Raw genomic sequence first — 6,755 nt, 5'->3', positions numbered from 1 at the left:
TGGTTTGAGTTCACTTCACATTTGTCCTATCTCCAAATTGTAAAATGCAATAATGTTCAAACTAGATCAGCATCAAGATTGATATTGAGATACTTGAGATTTTCACAGAGGAGAAAAGGAAAATAAGGATACAGCGGGAAATGTTCCGCCTGCTGGTGTCTTTTGCTCGGTGAAGGATACAGAGCATTTTTGCACAATAGTCACAAGGTGTGAAGTTTAGTTTTACAAATAAATGAATGATAAACAGTGGGTATGATGGTGACTGTGCTCACCACTGCTAGCATGCTAACTGAGTTATCAAGCTAATGTGAAACAGTGGTTTTTCGCAGCGGTGTTAGTTTGGTCACTAACAGGACTATTTCACAGTTTATGCAAGAGCTTATAACCTCGACTCTTGTCTTTGAACTGCCTGAAAAACATATCTCTTTTTTGTTAACCCACCAGAAGATGAGGGTTGATTTTATCAGAATACAGTATAGAAAATGTGCTTCGAAATATAGGAAATATTGAAGCCAGACATTACAAATACTTTGATTGATATGGAGTCTAGAAATTGTGGCGTACTGGCACTGTGGGATTGTCCTTTTGTTAATTATAAGAAGGTAAAACTGCAAGTCCAAAATAATTTTATTGTGCGGAACACACTGAATACTTGGAATAAAATAAAGGTTTGTTTTAAACTCAAAAAACATTTCTCACTTCTAGCTCCCATATGGGGGAACCTAGATTTTCTCCCCTCATGTCAAGATTCAGTGTCTAAACTTTGGCAGGAGAAAGGCCAGGACTGACTTGCTAAACTCTATGAAGGAGAAACAATGGAGTCATTTGAAGGCCTGAAAAGTAAATACTCTCTACAGCAGTCTCATTTTTATCGTTACCTGCAAATACGACGCTATATGTCAAAAAACGTGCATGCTTGAAATGTGTCTTTCTTGGAAAACAATCTTAAGCAATCCACACCACAGAGATTTATTTCCCATGTTTACGAAACTTTAGGCCTAAACTCTAATAACTCCACTGTAGTGGTATAGACTGTCATATAAAAGAGGATATCTGGGCAGTAATCATAAAAAATACACTTACTATCATGAGCTGTAACGCTGATAGAGAGAGGCAATTTAAAATATTGCACAGACTCCATTGCACACCGCTACTGAGGGGCAGGCTTGGTCTGGGCTCACCTAAATGCCGTAAATGTGACACAGAAACAGGCACACACGTACATATGTTTTTGGACATGTGTAAAGATACAAAGGTTCTGGAGAGATGTGAAGGAGGAAGTGATTACCTTGGTTGGATATGATCTGAAACGTTCACCCCTCCAGTGCATCTTAGCAGCTAAAGTGGACAGTGCATAAAGTGCCCACAATGCTAAATTGATTGGCATACTTCTGTACGTAGCAAGAAAGACCATTACATTACATTCTCAAGTTCTGGATATCTAACACCCTACACTGGACGATTGGTATAGGGAAGTATTGGAAATACTCCCATTGGAAAAACTGACTCATACCCTGCATGACAATTTCGATGGATTCATCAAGATATGGCAACCAGTTCTGGCCGCGGTGGACCCCTCTGGACTGAACTTTGTCTCACCCAACTAACAACATAGGATCTGACTACAGCCTGTTCTAGCTATTTGAATATATCTAGGCCTGCACGGTGGTGTGTGTCTTTTTATCATTATTTTAGGGGTATGTTTGGTGCGATCCCTGCTGTGTTTTTTCTCTTTCTTTTGTTAATATGTTCAGTTCATGGAAAAAGTGGTTCTATACATAGCTGGAATGGAAATGTGTGTATTGAATACCAGAACCCCAATAAAAAGACTTAAAAAAAATAAAAATAAATAAATATAGGAAATATTGGATAGGATAGAACAACACAATGTAATTTAAATTAAAAAAACATCACATTCATTATTAATTTCACTTGTTTTCATTTTCAACAAATTGTGTATCCAAATACAATACACATTTTCTATGGGCTATAGGGCAAACATTTGGATAGTCATCATGGAAACATTCATTGGTCATGTGACAAGGGCTGGGAAGATTCTTTTCACAGAACTATATGAAAATAAAGTGAAATAACTGACATTAAACCTCAAACTTCAACAAAGAAAACCTTGGCTGTAGTTTGCTGTACAGTTTTCAGATAATAGGGAACAGAACAGAAATAAAGTGCAATGCACAATTTATTTATTATAGCAACAAATGCTCTACAGTGAGTTCAATATGTTTCTACTTTTAAACTGGCCTCGAAAATTTCAACAACGTACACAGTTGCCAATGTGTGTTCAACGTATACATCCATTTACCAAACGGAAAGGCAGCAATTGGCAGAACAGGCAGCAAAGTAACAGTACTCTGATCCAATGGGAATTAAATTTGTCAGATTGACAGCACTCTAGCCCAATGGTTTGGGGGGGGGGCAATCATATCTCAGGGGGGCGGCGTTTGCAACCCCGGGCCCCCCCCTCTAGACCTGCCTCTGGTCAACAGCACAACCAAAGTTCACCAAAGTTGAACTAGACATGAACACGTCACACAGATTTATTTTACTCCGGTGTGTCATCCATTAGTATTGGCAATTCCGTTGAAATGCTTTGATTCCACCACAACATTTTGCCATTTGGTGTGACTGGCCCTTTATCCCGAGGCTGTATCCACATGTACAGAGACAAGGAGGAAAAAAAGAGACAAACTAGAAAACAAAACTGGTTCCTGGTGAGTTCTAAGATCAGGGAGCTCGGCTAGCTACAGATAACATACAGTTGGCTATTGGAGGGAACTAAATACGGTCAGGAATAACACTTGAGTGGTCGAATTTATGCAAATAATACATGGTGAAGATTGGCTTTGCCCACATTTAGGGAGAAGGTTGGGATACATGATTGGATGGACAAAGCATCTGACTTAGCAGAAACCGTTGTTGTTTCTAAGAAGATTTAGTTGCCTAAACTCAACAAAAAACTTAACAATAAGATCAGAGGACAGTCTTATGTATCATTTTTATCTATTTATTATTATTTTATTCTTTTCACAACAGTCATTTGTAACATTGCTGCACTGGCAAACATATGGAACCAGTTCAGAAAATGCTCATAAATGTTGATGTTTTTGTTAGGTATGGGGGCTTATTGTAGGACAAGTCCTTATATATTAATATTAGTCCTTGTATAATTAATAATCAAATGTACAGAAGAAAGCAGAGTCGGAGTCCAACCTGGGGCCGCTGCGACAAATACTGAGCCTTTGTACATGGGGCACACGCTCTACCAGGTGAGCTATCCAGGCACCCCGACCACAGCCACTTCTTCACAGAATAATTAAAGCCATTCATCCAGATATCAGTTCTTTCTCCTGGGAGTGTCTCAGGACCATTTCAGTGGAGTGATCACTTAAATTAAAAACATACATTAGGTGACAAATACTGGGTTAAAAAAAGAAGCAAGAATAATGGACTGACATTATTGTGTATGTTATCAAGGACAAAAACAAATAGCCTGATTGGAACAGTCAAACCAGTTGTTCCAGCAGCACACCACGGCGATAGGGGGTTCACTGAGAGATAACTCAATATGCACGGAAACAAGGCAATGGCCTGTGTAAGTAACATTAGGAGCTAATCGGAAACAAGTCCCTTCTAATTAGCCATTACCAAAATAACAGACTGAGGTCATAGTTATTGTTTTCCCTGATGGGTAACGCTGGTCTGGGTTTGACTCAATTTGAACGGTTGCAGAAATGAGGTATTTTTATCTCAACAGACACCCTCATAATCAAGTGACTGCTGTCTCTGATGTTATTTCTTGTCATGTGAGTAAATACAGATTAAAGAGTAAACTGACATCAATTATTGTATTTTGATTTATTGATCTTCTCTCCATCTTTAGCTCATATCTGTGGTGTGATCTTCAAGATCACTTGTCAGGCAATGTATATGTTGGGGAGTTGGAATTTTCTGTTTATTTAAGTTGTTTAAAGGCACCAAAAACCTTTTTTTTTCTCAATCGGCATCTTACTATGAGCACTGTTGTCCTACATGAACATACAATCTTCTGCCAAGGTTAGGCTCAGTGGGAGTCATACATAAACATAGTGGGTATCTCATACTTTGTCTTTTATTGCTCTTTATTTAGTCATGAACATTTACATTATAGAGACATGCTTGAAACAAGTTTCAAGGCGTTTTAATTGTATTCTTGAGAAAGCAAATAGCTTAGAGCATGGATCTTAAACAGGGGGTCTGGGGGTTTCTCAGAATTCAGACTTCTTTTTAAAAGTCTAAACATATTTTTCTAAAGCTTTTTTTTTCTCAGAATTCTGACTTTAAACTCAGAACTCAATACATTTTTCACATGTGGCCCTAATCCTCTTCCTTACTTACTGGCCTATAAGGTAGTTACTAAGGTAGCCATCCACAGATACAGTTAATCCTAAAGATTCACTGTGCCACATGTATGTTTTAACATTAAAAGATGATTTATAAAATCATGCCAACAGTTATTAGGCTATTTTAATAGCTTACTATTCTATACAAAAAAGGTATGCATGAAGGCTTTAGGCCTCCCTACATGTAATTGTAGGCCCTGTTTAATATGCAACTTAATTTTATACAAAATATGTAGTAGGGGGTCCCTGCTCCATCTCTCTTTCAGTTAGGGGGTCCTTGGCTTAAAAAAACGTTGAAGACCCCTGGCTTAGAAAGAGCTACCAGACAGCTGTTGCATAAGTAAATATAATAAATTATAATGAATGATTGCCTTAAATTATTTTTAATTTAATTAGTTAATTTTGCCAAGGAAAGACCTAGAATCACCTAATTGCAGAGCTGATTATACTCCTCTCTCACTGTGCTACTTCAGATGCCTGAGAGGCAAATACCTCGACTCCATCCGGTCCAAAGGAGTCTTTGCAGGCTGCCAATGCTGCTGCTGCTGCTGCTGCTGCTCTACCTGGCCAAATCAGATGGGAATGGAGATAGTGTCTCTGCTTATATTCTTTGGAACGGTGTGAAAACAAACACACACCCTTTTCCACAGCTGAAGACAACCTTCCTGTAAACACTGTCCAAAAAAAAAAGAAAAGCCCACTCTCTTTTATTTGACTATTTTAGATGCTGGCTGTTCTGCTGTGGATCATGGTGTGAGATAAATCTCACAAAGGGAACAGTGTGTGGGCTGGGTCCAAAATAACATGCGGTAGCTTTGGTTTAAAAACATTGTGTGCAAAGATATGTTAATTCTTTGTACAAAACACAAGTATCCTATTTAGCATTCCAGTTTCTGACCTACTTGTTACACACAAATGAGCAAGGCTTGAATATATCTTCTGTGTTTTGTAGAAGAATATGAAATTACTAACTTTGAGGCTGTCCTGGTTTGTGTCTTTGAACACATTGTGCGTCTCTTTTGGCTGCGGTAACGACATAATGTAAAGCAGATGTGTGGTGTGGAGTGAATATTGATAAGCAAACTGCTTAACAAACAGTGAAATGACAAATAAAAGCTAGAAAAATACAAATTCCACACATGAACGGAAAGCAGAGTTGTGGAAAAATAAACAAGGACAGACTAAATGTAAAAAGAAGTTACACAGTAAAAGGAAAATATGACTATGCTTCATTCAGAATATGCTAATATGCTTTTTGCCAGCTAGACTGTACATGGCGATCAATAGACACATTCAGTAGCCTGGAGCTAATTTGAGCCTAGTGTTTACTAGTGGATTATACAGTCTGAAAATGAATAGAGAATAAGTTTGTCAAGGAGAAATAAAGTCAAGACATACGTCATTTTGTTTGTTTAGCCCATCCTAAAAAGCAAGTTTACATCACAGCTAACCATTCTGCAAACCACGCATCTGTGTGTTAGAAATGTAATACCGGTACTATCTTTTCTACTGCTCTAAACATCCAATGGTTTCCATTCATTTCTTCATGGTATGACAACCTACGGTAATGCAATATAAAAGCAAATTTGTTGATTTGATGATTGATTTGAAAACTCTGCATGGCATTACCTCATAACAATAATACAACTTTGACAAAAATGAATGCAGACTTGATATTCCCTGTGATGGAATTCAAGCAAGTTTCAAGAGTCAGCATCACTATTCTCATTCTGTGGGAAAATGAATGGAAACCAATGGCTGCCTGGAATGAAAAATACATCAAAAATTCTAAAACTCGTATACCATGCTTTCAAAAATGTAGGATATGGCCTTTCACGTATTAGAATGTTAAATATTTGTGTTTGAAATCCTCCAAATCAAACAATAAAATCAGTTGTTTGTCTATTTCTAGAAGGACACAACAGTGTTTTCTGATCTGAACTGTTTTAGGATGTGACAACACTATGCTTAAGGTCAGGTCAGGTTTAGGCAAAACAATGAGGAAAAAAATTAGGTTTAGGGAAGGATCATGGTTTGGGTTAAGATAAGTACTTTGCTAAGATTAGACTTTCGTTGGTGGTTACAATAACGAACATCAAAAAACTATGTTGGTTTTTGGTTTGAAAAGGTAAATGCTCCCTACATGGACCTGTGTTCTTGTCATAATTACAACAGTCGCTAGAGGGTACTGTCACTTTAACATAAACATAAGTCGATTTGGGGCATTTGCCACAATGAAAGTTTAGTTTAAAGGCATGGTCACACACACACACGTTAGTCTCACTTTGCCAGATCTTCCTCTACAGCGCTGCGGAAGAGGGTCTGGCTAGTCCACACAGCATTCCGGGATGGGAGAAA

Source organism: Sander vitreus, chromosome 4, assembly GCF_031162955.1.
Source record: "Sander vitreus isolate 19-12246 chromosome 4, sanVit1, whole genome shotgun sequence".
Taxonomy (NCBI): domain Eukaryota; kingdom Metazoa; phylum Chordata; class Actinopteri; order Perciformes; family Percidae; genus Sander; species Sander vitreus.
Note: the sequence above shows the minus strand (reverse complement) of the source record.